The following is a 15,844-nucleotide window of genomic DNA, read 5'->3' as shown; positions in this document are numbered from 1 at the left end:
GAAGTTTGCAGACCCTGGGCTTGGCAAGCCTAAAAACGGGGGCGACACGCACCAGTATGTCTGTAGTTAAGAGGGAACTGCGAGTGATCACGCAGGACCCGTTTTGCACATGCACAGAACTGGTCCTGCGCAGACCCAGAACCATCGGATTTGTGCATAAACCATCGTGTTATCTGAATCGGGCCCCCTGTGAGCAGCAGTCACATGGCTAGAGCCCGGCACCCAGGCTGTACAGCAATGAGTGGGAATGATTGGTGGCGGCCTTGCTGTGTAATGTCTCTGCTTGTTCCTGGTGGCAGCAGCCACTACTGTTACAGCCCAAGAAAGTGATTTTTTACATTTACTATACTTCTCCCTCTAGGTACATGTAACAATATGGACGAAGGTGGACGCAGGAGAGTATTATTTGCCTGCAGTCCACCTGATGCAATGCTTTCTGCTATACTCCATCATTCTGCCTTAGAGACTAACCACAACCAAAACTATTCAAGAGCTTAGTTAGAGGGCCTGATTCATAGATGTACGTAAACTACATCTTTACGCACAGCTCAGATGGTTTTTGATCTGAGCAGGAGCCGCCCTGCGCATGTGCACATCTCCCTGAACTTGGTGAGTCTCACTGAAAGGCAGTACCCCAAAAGCTGCCGGTGGCTACAGGGAGCATTACAGAACACGCCCCCCCCATTCTGGCGTGCCAAAGCTAGTGACTGTATCCTTGGACGCAGCGTCACTGGCCCCGGCAGCGTGATTTCACCGGACATCCTGAGTAACCTGAGGGTCACTGAAATGTCAGATGTTCACGCCGTTGATTGGATGCAGCGGATCAGAGAAGCCAGTGGGGGGGAGTGGGGCGTCGTTTGGATATTTTAGCACTGCCGCTGTGCACATAGAAAGGGTACGGTGTGGTTCAACTGGGCATTTCTTCTGAGTGTAAGCAAGCCCCCTAAGACTGGAGTTTCCCTAGTGGAACTCTTCACATAAAGATAAAATAGACTTGGGGGTGTCAAGAGATGGCGTTACTCAGTGTTCTATGTGAGAAGATGCTATACGTCTAGATACAACAGTGCGGATTCGTACAAAATAATTTCAAATATAACATTTATTGAAGAAATATAAAGCGGTGGACATGAAATGTAAGGTCACTTAGTACCATGTACATACATGTGTACAACACTCTCCAATACAGGGGAGATATATCCTAAAAGGCAATAGCAAATTAGGGAAAAATATTCCATTATCGTGGAGTAATGTAAAACAAATGCATAAAAAAATAGATATTGTGACACAGTTAGGTTAGGGGGTCCCTCTCCTGGGTAGAGGACTCCTTCCTTACACACACACACACAGCAGCAGGGAAGCAGCACACCAGTCTGGATGCAAGTACAAGCTGGTCGGCGCCAGTCTTTATTGTACAATGACAGAAATATAAAGAAAACATAAATATAAATCCTAGCCCTGTCGGGGCACTAACTTCACAGGTAGTTCCCTCACTACCAGAACCTAGCAGGGCCTAATGCCCTCGCCAGCAACAAAGCACAGCACAGTACTCACAAATAGGTTTTTCAAGTGTCTCTGAGCAAACTCCCTGCCTGCTCTCCCAGGTGAGACAATCAGCCCTCAACACACTAGGCTTATATTGGCCACTCTCAGGTGGAAAACTAACAAGCCTGTTACCAGGCTGCGAGAACCAAAACCTGGAGTGGCCGTGGGTGGAGCCCTCCCTCTCCTCTCATCCACAACCCCCAGGTCCCAAACCGGCTTTTCAAAAAGCCGAAACTCAAGCCTGCTACACTGCAGACTTTCTCCTGGGGGTTTAAAACACAAAAGACAGGAATCTGGGACAAATGTACCTGCCATAGACCACTTTACCAGTGATCCTATCACAATACATAAAAGATAAATGCATAAAAGATGACAATGCTCAATGGCACAGGAGTCTTGGTATAAATAAAGAATGTTTAAAATGGATGGTATCCTGTCTGCACCTGTGCCGTTTTTGTAGAACTCACCATTCATCTATACTGGATTTCCCCCGCTGGGTAAAAGCCTTGGAGCCAGATGTAGGGTATACCCGGGTACTCTGCATTTTTTCTACTACGCTGTGCACATAGAGGCACTAACTGCGTCTATACCAGAGATCTCTGATCAGGACCAGAATGTTTATAGATAACCATTAAGTGCGGTAATCTGCTGTGTCTGACCCGGTGCAGCAGGTTCCCTGACACTTGCCATGGTCTCCTCTCTTCTTCCTGGGCGATGAATGCTTTAATATCAGCTTCAATGGAGTTAGTGGGGTAGATTCAATAAAGCTTCTAAAAATCAAAAGCTGAGGCGTTGCCCGTAGCAACCAGTTTGGGCAACACCACCACATCTGTTTTATAAGCTTTAGTATCTCTTCCACTAAGTCTCAGCATTCTTTGTAAACATGACCCATTATTCCTCCCAGACACCGGAACATTTATATAGAAGACTTGGAAGCTAAATACCAAGATGGGGGATATGAACAACATGGTGGAAACATACTCAGCATAGGATATTTAATAACTGGTAAAGGTAATAATTTCTCAAGTTAATTATTTCCTCTGAGTTCCATTTTAATAGCTGTATTCCAGAGGCTTTTTCTCCTGTATTTACACTGAGTGGGCGAAATATTATGACTGCCGGGTTAGTATATTGTTGGGACACCATTTGCCCTTAATACGGCTTAAATTCTTCTAAGCAAGGATTCTACTAACTTGTAATGTTTTGTGAGGAATATTAGCAGACTTGTGATGGTCTGCACCCCCCATAACGTTCCCCTCACCAGCATGAGCCCTGACAATTCAGGAAGGATCCAGGCTCTCGTGCGGAATCGGTATGTAATACTGCCAGCCGCATGGCCAGCAGGTCGAATCCCAGCAGCGTCAGGCCGACAGAGGAACAGATCCCGGCAGCAGGAGCCCGACAGCGCTGGAAATCCTGATCGTCCCCAGGTAAGTACTAACTAACTTACCCCCCTAACCAACCCTTAGGGGTGCCTAACCCTAACCTCCCCCCCAAGTGCCTAAACCTAACCCCCCCTTCCCCGCTGCCGAAACCTAAGTCCCCCGGGGAGCTGCCTAACCTCCCCCTGGGAGTGCCTAACCCTCCCCCTAACCTAACCCTAACCTTCCAGGGTTGTGCCTAGCCCTAAGTACCCCCGGGGAGCCCTAAACCTAACCCAACCCCCCCCCCCCTCGGCTGTCCGCTCACGGCGCCCGGTGTCGGTAAAATGAGCGACGTCTACATCTAGACGTCGGTCATTTCACCCTCACCGGGATATGACAGTCGGGAAGCCGGCTGTCGGTATAATGTCAGCCGGCTACCCGATTGCATCCCCTCTCGTGCTGCTGTCTCCATATTCTCAGCCTACCATCCGCATGGTGTAATTCAATGCATGATTCATTAAAAGACGTGACCACATGACCCGTTTCCAACCATTTACTGTGTTCCTGTGCAAACTGGAGACGTCTCACCCTGTTTGCAGCAGATAGCCAAGGCGTACAGACAGGTCTACTGCTGTGTCCCATTACGACGTAATGTGCGGCCTACTGTTCTCTGAATTGGCCCGATTCAGATTATCAGTACAGTAATTTGATGTGCTGTTGCCTGTCTGTGGGATTGAACATGTCGGCCTTCTCTCCGTTCTGCTCCAGCCTTCAGAGGCCTTGTGCTCAGACACAGTTTTTCATCTGCTGGTCCACTCTGTGGGTCTGATTCAGAGCTGGACGCTCTGACCTGGCCTCCTGGCCGCTCGTATAGCTGTGGGTGACCACCCACAGCATATACGAGCGTCCAAAGAGATGGTCGCGATGGTCGCGACCATCAGACTTGCGAGGGAAACCCTGCGGTCGGGTTTCCCAGCCACAAGCCCTGGAGTGATTTTGGCTCTATCAGAGCCAAAATCACTCCCACTGACATCACTAGTGATGTCAGTGGGGCCGGCTTCAGACGGTAGGCGTTCCCATGGGAACGCCTCAGTCTGGCAGGCACGCCCACCAAAGGGGGCGTGCTGTCAATCAACATCGACAGCACGCCCCCTTTGGTGCGAGACCCGGAGCGATGGAAAGCCCGTCGCTCCCCGGGTCTCGCGCATGCGCACGACGGAGCTCCCTCCGTCGTGCACATGCGCAATGGGGAACATTGACCTGCTTGCGAGCGTACTGCTGCTCGCGAGCGGGTCTGAATGACCCCCTGTGTACACTGTAACAACTGTCGCCCTCGAACAATTCACCAGGCGTTAATATATGCATAAGTGATGATGATGATGATGAACGATGACGTCAACGGCGCGTCTATTCTATTATTTGTCAATGCATGGAAAGTCGAGTGCCATTGGATTTACTAAGTTGGAAATGATGGCCGTTTGTAACGTTCACATTTATTAATAAAACTATGAAGTTCCTGTACTCTGACACTTCATTACCATATTTTGATTTCGAACAGGGTAATGCAAATTTACTACTAACGCTGTCAATCTCGACACTATCGTGAGTGATAAGTATACAGCTCACTCGCGATAGACTGTCTTTGTCTTTTTTCAATTTGGCTTTGCTTTTAGATTTATGTTTCGTTTTTTTATTATTTGTTTTGATTTTGTTTTGTTTTTTATTTCTACTGTCTTTTGAAATTTGGGGTCTTGCCTGCGAGACAGGTGTCATATTTAAAGATATCTCAATAGTTGAATTAGTTGCTGCACGTTCGGCATTGAACAAGCTCCTTCTTGATAAGGTTAAATATTTAGAAAATATCGTAGCAGATACTATAAGTGGGGTAACAAACCCGGGAAAATGTTAGCTTGCGCTTTGCGCACACAAAGAGCTCTTTACTTTATACCCTCTAGTAAGGATGAGAAAGGTCTGACTCTCCATGACACCAGTGGGATTGCGGCATCCTTCTGCTCTTTCTATTCTTCTCTTTATAATCTCCCCCCTTCTGAGGCTTACCCTGATGCCTTGGTGAAACAACGGGCCATTAGCGATTACCTGGTTAGAGTTGGCTTTCCTAGGCTCTCGGTTTCTGATTTTGTGGAACTGGAGAGGCCTTTTACTGTGTTTGAATTGGATGAGGGTCTTAAATCTACCCCTTCTGGGAAGAGTCCTGGCCCAGACAGTTTTACTGTCAATTACTACAAGACCTTTAAGAGTAGGCTGTTGCCATTGCTCCTAGAAGCTTTTAACTCAATCTCGGATCGATCTCCTTTCACTGGCCAATCCCTGGAGGCCCATATCACAGTCATCCCTAAGGAAGGCAAGGACCCCTCCCTCTGTCCTAGCTACCGGCCCATCTCTCTCCTTAATGTCGACATCAAATTATTCGCAAAACTTCTTGCGAATAGGTTGAAAGGTTTTCTCCCATCAATTATACACAGTGATCAGGTTGGGTTTGTTCCAGGTCGTGAGGCTAGGGACAATACTAAGATACTAGCTCTTGTTCACCATATTTCCACAACAAAGATCCCGGCGATTTTATTGTCTGCTGATGCCGAAAAGGCTTTTGACAGGATTGACTGGGGTTTTATGACCGGTGTGCTGAGACATTTGGGATTGGGTCCTGTCCTTCTCCAGCGCATCCTTTCCCTCTACCGCTTCCCCTCGGCCAAGGTTAGAGTCAACGGTTCCCTTTCCAGCTCTTTTGCTATTAACAATGGTACTCTACAAGACTATCCACCGTCACCCTTGATTTTTATCATTTGTATGGAGGCCCTGGCGCAGTCTATTCGTTTAAACCCTAATATTTCTGGTTATGCTCTCCACGATAAGGAATATAAATTGGCTCTTTTTGCCAATGATTTATTAGCTACTATTACTTCTCCAATCACCTCCTTACCTAATTTGCTGGATGAGTTTAGGCTATTCGGAGATGTTTTCGACTTTAAAATTAATTATACTAAATCGGTTGCCTTCAATATCACCGCACCACCCCAAATGTTAGCAGAACTTAAAACTGCTTTCCCTTTCACCTGGCATGCTTCCCAATTAAAATACCTTGGAGTAGTCATTACCAGTGACCTAGGCCACTTGTTTAAAGCTAATTTTTCCCCCCTCTTGGCCAAAATACGTTCTGATCTACAATCTTGGAGAACTCGTCCCTTTTCATGGTTTGGGAGGTTGGGTATATTGAAGATGAATTCTCTCCCCAAGATTCTGTATCTTCTGCAAACTCTACCCATTGAGATTCCCCAGCGATGGTTTTTGGACATTTAGGCCCTCTTTAGAGATTTTTTGTGGGGAGGTAAAAGAGCACGCTTGAAATTTGATTTGATGTACAGGACAACACACAGAGAGGGCCTCCGGCTCCCTCACATTCAGGGTTATTATCATTCATGTCTCCTCACTAGAATCCTGGAATGGTCGAGGACTGATATACAAAAACAATGGGTGCAGATTGAAATGCAGGCATTGCCTGTCCCTATTTTTATAGCTCCGTGGCTTCCGACACCTCCCAGTTCATCCCACCCTACTATTGGACCTACATTGGCCTGTTGGAGGTCTATTCGAAAGAACCCCTCTATCTCCTCTCGGACTTCCCCGTATTTGTCTTTCTTGTCAAATGTCAATTTCCCTCCCGGATTAGACCATAGAGCGTTTAGTAGTTGGTTGGATAAAGATCTTTTTCGGATCGGACAGCTGGTGAGTGGGGACAAAGTGGCACCCTTTGCCGACATACAAGGCAAGTGGAACTTACCTCAAGGGGAATTCTGGTGATACCTCCAAGTTCGTCACTTCCTTTGCTCTCTTGGCCCCCCTGGCACCCTACATACAATTTTGACACCTTTTGAGCACCTTTGCGCTGGCCCCTCGTCCCCTGCTCATACTATTTCTATGATATATAATTTTCTTTCGGATGATGTGAGTGCCTGTCTTCCACATTTTACTAAAACATGGGATTTGGAGTTGGGCGCTGAGGTGGGGGAGGCTAATTTGGTAAAAATATTTTGTTTGGCGCATGCTTGCTCTCCTAGTGTTGATGTTCGGGAGTTGATATCCCACTGGTACAGGTCTCCAGATGTCCTCTCAAAAATGGGATTAGGTGTGCCGAATATATGCTGGCGGTGCTTAAATGCCCCTGGCAACCCTTTCCACATATGGTGGCAATGCTCTCATCTCTGCCCATTTTGGTCTGAAGTCCTTAAGCTCTCTGCAATTATAATCGGAGAACCGGTTCCATCTGATCAGTTGTTTTGGCTATTTTTACCTATCCCCAGCCCCCATCTCGAGATATAAGAAGTCACTGTTGTGCCATTTAAATAATGCGGCTAAGTCAGTTATCCCGGTAAAGTGGCGCTCCTCTTCTCCTCCAACGGTTAGAGACTGGTTCGATAGAATTGACCCCTACATGGAAATGGAAGATATTCTGTCTTCTACTGAAGACAACTATGTAGCTTTTAGGGATACTTGGTCTCGTTAACTGGATTTCAAGGATTCAAACACCTTTAAAAATATTATTGCTGCACATCCCCCCTAAATCTCTTGACGGTTTATGATACCCTTGAGGTCTATAATTTGTTTGGCACCTAGCTTCAGTAGGGTGGAGTTGCTTCTTTTTGCTTTATTTTGTTGATACCGGAGCTGTATGGTATTGTATTTTATTGTATTCTATTTTTATCTATTATTATTATCATCATCATTTTTCTTGTTTTTTGTGTGTATTTGTATGTAATTGGTGATCAAGATTTTTTATGTCTGTTTTACCATAAGCATATTAATTTAATAAAAATCAAATTGCACTAAAGACATCTCAATATTGGTGTGATTTTTGGAGATATCAGTAAAGTTTTTCTTTCAACGGTATGCAGTTATGAGACCGGCGGACGCATGGCCGCCGGTCTCAATACCGACAGCATAATCCCGGCAAGGGATCTAACATAGGCATCGAAATGCCAACGCCTATGTTAATCCCGACTCTGGGACCCTGACAGGATGTCAGACTGATCGTCCAACACCAGGGGTAAGTATGTATGTACCCGGTGATGGGGGTTAGGTTTAGCGCACCCAGGGGAGACTTCGGGTTAGGCACCCCCTAGGGGAGGGTTAGGCCAGGGGAAGGGAGGGTTAGGTTTAGGCACTAGGGGGGGGAGGTTAGGGTTAGGCACCACTAAAGGAGGGTTTAGGGGGGGGAGAGAGGGTTAGGAATACTTAACTTACCTCTGCTGTCCAGATCTTGTGCATCTGGCTGCCAGCGTCGGGATTTGAACCGCCGGGCTGACGTCAAACATACCCATTCTCTTTCAACTTTCATTGTCCCTATCACTCTTTGTGCAGCTAACTTCCTTGTACGTATATAAGAATATTGATTATTTACAGGCGCAGTTTGCACTTGCTATTAGCTCTGAAGGTCTGATGCATAATACTGCAATGCACCGTCTTGATTTTGGAGACACTCCATATACGTTGTACATATGCACATTGTGAATCAGAATTCTTATGCATTTACGTTCATTAACTGTAAATGAGGCCCTTTGTTGGTACCTTTGACACGATCCGTGGTGATTCCAGCCTTATCCCTGTGGTCATTGGCCGTACACTTCTTTTGTAGTTAGGACAAAGAGATGGAATTTCCTGTATGTACAGTATGTGAAGAAATCTCTTAGGTAATGTTGACTTTTGTTATTAGCATTTTTATTGGTAACGAGATTGCCTAAGATATACATTACTGTATAACTATACCTTGTATATTGGATGGACCCATGTGTTTCTCATCCAGAACCTAATGGTTCCCAATACACCTGATCTTTCTGCTCCACCTGAGCATCCGGACAGAGGATCTAGTTTAATGTGACCACATACGGACATATCTGGTATCTGTCCATTTGGCTCTCCAGTAGAATGGCCAGATAACTTCCAGATTCACTGAGACCTGATGTGTTTTTTTTTCTTTTAATAACGGACCTCAGTCGCCGTAGTCTCCGCCCACTCTGGCTGATCTTTATTGTCCAACAAATGGACGATGGCTGGGCGGTGAGCTTGTGAACGCATGGAACTGTTCCATCTCATGGGAGCAAGTGGTGGCAATCGGGGAACTTTAAGGCCATTTCCCAGATTTATGTCATACTTGTCTACGTTGACACCCTGGAGGGAAGGTCAAAATGGGGAGTGATGTGACTTGCGTAATTGGGAAGGCAGAGAATAAAGATGCAATTGATTGGAAATAGGATCCAGGAGGGTGTTTTACTCTCCTGGGAGTCTGAGTGAACTCCCTGAACTTGGTGAGTCTCACTGAAAGGCAAGCAGGACATTCCACATGAAATGATGCAATTTATTACTTTCGTAACTTAGGTTTCACAATCTTTAATGCTCTCTTTTTACTAAATGGGCATCAAAGGCGATTACAAATCTTGAACTTTACATTTTATCTCATGGAATTTATGTGGCCAAGATTGAGATATTTTTATGTATTTGTTCAGAACATAATATGCTTTCATTTGATGTACCACGTGACTGGGTTTAATGAAGCCACCCTTTCAGAGACTCAAACATTTACAACCAGATTTCCAAGTGGAGATTTTTTTTCCATCTGAAATTTAATTTATTCTTTTATAAAAACCTGATAAATTATTTGGGAAATATTCAAAATCATCGGTGTGAATTGTTTTAACACATTTTTTTTTAAATGAGGAAGATCCTCAGCCTGGCTGGCATGCAGTGATTTGGAAAAGTGGAGGTGTTGATCGTAGCAACCTTGTAGCGATCATTTATCTAGAAAACATCTGATTGGTTGCTATGGGCAACATCATTCCTCCTTCATTTTAACTAGTATTGATAACTGCTGGTTTTGTTAGATGGCTCGGAAATGTGTCTAATTCCAGATAACATGAAGGAAACACATGAGCTGTTAAAAAGTAGGCACCCAACATAGAAAATTGGGTTTCCAAAATTTGCTGCATGCGTGTGAAACTCATCAGAGTGTTAAAATGATAATTACATAAGCCCCCAACCGTCTTGCTTTTGGCGGGACAGTCCTACTGTGCCCTGCCCGTGGGCCACTGTGTCCCACATTGTAGGAGTAAGTTGGTGGGGATCCATTTTGTGCCGGTATAGAGCCTGGGAGCAGCCCAGCAGCTGACGTAGTGTCGGGCTCAGGGCCATCTCTTCCATTGGGCTTGTTGGGCAGCTGCCCAAGGGCCCAAAGTTTGTAGGGGCTTGCCAACATGCCCCCCCCCTGCAGCCACGGCCATTTGGTACATTTGTGATATTTTTATAAGCCAGCTACCGGTGCACTGTATTCTGATCTAACCTCCCCCACCCCATCCCCCCCGATGACTAGTACTTACCTGAGTCCCAGTTCCACTTCCACTTCATCCGCCGGCTTCAGACCAGTCAGACAGAGTCCCTATGCATGTGTGGGAGGTCTGAGGAGGGTTTAATTTTATTGACCATTTACATTTTTTTCCCGTGAATGGGTGGGTAGGGGCCCTAGTGTATTGCTTTGCCCAGGGCCCACACTGCTGTTAAGACAACTGTGGCTGGGCTCGCTCAAAGTGCGAGAATAACTGGGGGCATGACGCAAAATGTTATACACAAGTGGCCTCGTGCCCTTTGGCGCTCAAGAGAAGTTCCACAACATAATAGTAGAATGTAGGGAGGTATGTGATTGGAGCACAGGTAAAGGAGATGGTATTGGATGACAGATTACATATGAGTGATTGTAAAGTGTGCCTAGCAGTGCCAGTGTAACAACTGTCTAGGTACTGATCAGGTAAAGGATGAACAAATTGGAAGAGGACATGATAGAGATGGTTACATAAACACAGTCGCTGTCGGACGACGGGCGCAGTTTGAAACATTTCCTGAAGGCGCTGAAAATATTATAGATGCTGTCTGTGAAACACACAACATTTTGCATACTGTTCTGCAATTCTCTAAATCCTATTAAAGTGAATGAGGCTATAATTAGTTTGGACTTCTCATAAAACTGCTCTTTTGTGCTGCAGGATGAATCTCAGCCCTTGCGTTGGCGCAGCAATCAAGCGACGGTGCATCGCATTGCCGTCTATTACAGGGATCATGATGAAATCGAGTACAAAAGGTTTGTATTAATTTCTGAGCGTTTGACACATAACACAGCAACTATGTGATGCCAGCATTGCAAATCGTTTTCTAATTATCTGATGGGTCAGCTGCACAGTACAAGGAGAAACAGGAGAAACTTCTCAAATCGTCGTTGTCACCACAAGCAGGACCTTGAGCTGGATGCAGAAGCTCACAGCAATGGGGTCTGTGATGGTTTGGGAGGGACAGGCAACGCCTTCATCCAGGGCAAGCCTTAATAAACCATATAAAGACCCAATAATTACACCACTTCAACTGTTCACAAGAGATTTACTGTGCGGTGGGTTTAAATTCCCAGCAGGATGGCAGCATTTTCCCAGCAGGATTGCATCCTTCAAAAATTCTGAAATGCTACAAAGACACTATGAAACCAAATAAAAAGAAAATTAATGTTGCAGTCAAACAACCGAAATGACTAAAAAAAATCCCGTAGAAATTCCAACATTAAATTTGATATTTACAAAAAATGTTGAAAAAAGTTATTGATTATTTATTTGAAATCACAACATTGTTCTGCAAAAATTAGGGTTTTGTATGCTCGGAAATGTCAAAATATGTGGATTTTTTTAAATTTTCAAACATAAATCAAAAAACTACATGAGATTACAAAACAAATATATGTTTTTAACACTCCCTTATAGTATTAAACGCATGCAGAGAACAAAAGTTAATCGTAAGGTAATGGCATTGGATGGCTTGACCTAGAATGACCCATGTATGAATTAACGAGCGCATTGCGCAATTTACTAATAGCCACTATAAAGAATCAGCTGTTCTGTTCTGCATTTTGCATGATTAGGCTCGATTTCTTCTGAATGGAAACTAGAAGTGCTGGAATTGTTTTTTTAATTTGATGTACATGTCACAGACCAGAAGTCCTGGTTACAGTCAATGCATTTTTTTTTATATATATATTTGTTTTTGTTTTTCAGAAAAGGTGTTTTATGACCTTCTGGAGAGATGTTGATGTTGGTTACAAGGAAGCTAAAACAAATGAAACTTATTTGCGAGCCCAGAAGGCTTGCTCCGTGGCTATAGGAAAGGAGGATTCAGGAAGAGAGCGGGAATCTTGCGTCACGCCGCAGACGTAGCAACAAGGTTGTTACTTTTTTAATGACTTTCCGAAACTTGCCAAGGAAAGCAAAATGCTTCTACTGTATCTGCAGACAAATCCCCAGAAAAGGGGGAGATAAATGTGTTTCATAAGTCTCTGTGCAGTAGGAAGCACAGCGTAAGGCAGGTGCAATCTGACTGAGCCAGTGTAAACCCCGTGGGTGTGGGAGCAGTATACCTGTAAAGACTTTTGTTGTTAAGTGTCACTCATTAGTGTTAGCCTATAGGGATCCTTGGGGGTGTGACTTTCTGGTATATTAGGTCTGTTATCCAAAGACGACTCCTCTTTGTTTCTGGAAATCCCACCCTCCCTCCCTCCCTCCCTGTTTGTGGTGTGTTATTTGCTAGGTGTGTTGTGGTGGAAAGAATGGTAGTGTGCTTCTAGTTATACAAATTAGATGGGTGCGCTCTTCTTGATCAATGGTAGGCCAAACGCGTCCCTTCCGGGAATGACACAGCCCATCCGGGCGTGCTTTTTGGGGGGAGTTGAACACCAACGAGTGATGTGTTTGGTCTACGTGTGTTTTGTGGGTGGGTCCGTTCCTTGTGGTCCGCCACCATACTAACTTTAAGCTCACAATTAATTTCAATTGGCAACATCTAATTATCTAATTAGATAACCCAAATTTAATATGATTAATTATTAATTAATTATTAATAATCTGATGTCAAATAAATTTGACCTTTAATTTTAAATCCAACTCCTGTTGTCCGTGTGTTTATTCTTAGATAAGTTTTAGTTGTGTTAAGTCGGTAAGGTATAGTGTACATATCAACCATAGGGAGTTTAACAACACTCGGGATTCCCCAAATCAATATATCAGCTTTCAGTAAAATACAGAATGGTTTTACAAAATCATCTATTCAAAAACTGCACTGAATCTGATCCGTCATCTGTATTTTAAAGTGTAACAGGAAGGGTCTACACGTGATCAACTGCTATCTGTAATTAACGGTGATCTTTTGGGACCGACACCTCTGTCCTCTGCAATCATTTCACAGCAAAATCAGAATTTGTATTCGGTGCAAATGTTCCAGCCGGTTGCGTTTTGTTTGTTTGTCCAACTTTGCTGGTTTAAGTAGACATCCGAGATGTCAACACTGTTGCGCCTTTAACAAGGGTTGTCAGTTAGAGGGGGGCAGGAATTGATTACCCAGGCCCGGGTTTTGTCTGGGGACCCCAGGCCAGCTTCGGGTGCAGAGGAATGCCCCCCTCTTGGCATGTGCCACCGTTTTACAGGGGCGCACATGGTATTCTTTGTAAACCATTGACTGGGTGTTGCCACAACTGTTGCTGAGACACACCCCTCTCTAGTAACGGGTCCGGAAATATGTCCTGTCCTTTATTACCGCTCCCTATACTTACACCAGGAAATGTATCTGAGTACAGATTGGGGTGAATATCAAGGGTTGATAAGTAACAATAGGTAGAATTAAATGCCCATTTCACTGGGGTAGACATAGACTAATACAACTAATGAATATAGAATGAATTTAGACAATACTATATGACCTGACTATTACAGAGTCTGTGTGCAATGTAAGACATTACTGGGACTTACATACACCTGGATATACTTTATGTTTGCAGCTTGTGGGGGGGGGGGGGTGGAGGAGCAGCTCATATGAAATAATGAAGCCGGTCGTCTTAAAGGAAGACCTTCAGGGCCGGCTCCAGGGTTCTGAGCACCCTGTGCCGGTTCTTGAGAGAGCGCCCTAACCTCGCGCGACCAAATTTGGAGGCGTGGCCTAATTACAATAGGCCACGCCCTGTGTGACGTTATTTGGAGGCGTGCCCGCATGGCACGCCTCCAAATAACGTCAGGCTGGGGTTACAGCCCAGCACTCCGTCACTGGCTGGGCTTCCCCCAGCTCTCTCCCGCCAGTGAATGGTTGCATCCATTCACTCTCTGGGGGTCCGGCACCGCCGCACAGCTGCTGCGGTCCCCAGCCTCCCGATTTGACCATCTGCAGGCCTCTTCGGCCCGCGGGTGGAATAGCGGGACAGTACTGTCCCGCTGAAATCGGGATGCTGGGGAGGGATGCCGCCCTCTACGAACACCCGTAGAGCCGGCCCTGAAGACCTTGGTATAGCAAATCAACTTAGCACAAAGAAGTAATAAGATACAAGTGAGGAAGTCACAAAGATAAGATCATAACAGAAGTCAATGCAGCCATATAGGATACCTCAGTAACACATTGTTACTACTCCGTATTGTGTCTTATCTGTGTTCCCAACTGTACAGGGGATTATGCCGGCATCACATACATAAATGATAATAATAGCAAATTATACATATGAAGGGCTGAGTGATGGGTCCTCTTTACAATCACTTTCAGATCTTGCTAACTAATACTTAGGCATCTCGGTGTAATGCAGTAACTTGTTGTTACTGTACAAGCCATTGAAGTAGTAGGTACTGTAACAGCCCAGTGATTCTGCCCATGAGGGAACCCTATAGATGCATACTGACACAACAGTCGCTGATAAACTGCTTTTTCCAGGAGGAATCCATGCCCTGATTTCTGCTACGGCGGTAACTGAACGCTGAAATCAGGAGTCGCAGCCTAATGCGTCGACTTAGTCAGAGCGTCCGTTTTGGAATTAGAAAATATTAAACTACCAGAATGAAAGTGGCAACTACAGACCAAATCATAAATGATAATGTTTTTGTGGTGTTCGCTTTTCAGTGTAGGGCAGTGGTTCCCCAACTTGGTCCTCAATCCAGGTTTTCAGGATATCCATACTTAAGCACATGTGACTTAATTAGTACCTCAGTCAGTTTGATTATACCATCTGTGCACAAGCATGGATATCCTTAAAACCAGGACCGTTAGGGTGCCTGGAGGACCGAGTTTGGGAAACCCTGGTATAGGGTATTGTCCTACAATGATTAATTTGGAATCAGCCGATTGTGAAGCGCAAAACTTCCGCTCGCAGTACAAGAGGAGCTTTGGACGCAGTGCGCGCCTCGATTTGCGCAAACACACCCACATAGATTATGCTGGTGCACAATATATTCAGCTCTCGCTTGTACGTCTATTTATTTGGGCTCCTGGTGCACAATGGCTGCTAATTAATACATGTAGTTGAATAAAGAGCCAACACAACAACATTCCGTGACGTAGGCTGGTTCTGTATTTGTCTACACAGATTCCTGCCGGTGTATTGGTTCATGAAGTAAGATGCAAAGGGGGAGTAGTTTGTGCAGGTAGAGGGGAACAGTTGGGCGTTCCTAGCAACGATGGAGAACTTTGCGCTGTGCAACTTTCAGTTACTTAGACGCATACGAAGATGAGAAACATTGAGCATTTGTGTGAATACTGACATTGGGTCCGACTCACCTTCAGGCCCTTTGTTAGGCCTCCTCCATGCTGCAGGTTTACGTTCTAGTGCTGCAGGACCAGCCGGTCATAGCCTAGTGCTGGTAGCGGCATCACGATGATGACGGTGACTTGCGTCTCAGCAGCATGAGAATACGCTGAATAGCACCATGCTTTACGCATTCAAACGCGTTTAATATAATACTAAGATTTGCACATAGATTACATAATTTGTTGCACAGTTTATATCTATGTTTTTGATGCGCACAGCGCTCAGGCGGGGCGTCAGCCATTAGTCCTGATATCGCCTCTCTCCTAGGACTCATTTAAGCCATAAC

Source organism: Taudactylus pleione, unplaced genomic scaffold (assembly GCF_031769625.1).
Source record: "Taudactylus pleione unplaced genomic scaffold, aTauple2 ptg000434l, whole genome shotgun sequence".
Taxonomy (NCBI): Eukaryota; Metazoa; Chordata; class Amphibia; order Anura; family Myobatrachidae; genus Taudactylus; species Taudactylus pleione.
Note: the sequence above shows the minus strand (reverse complement) of the source record.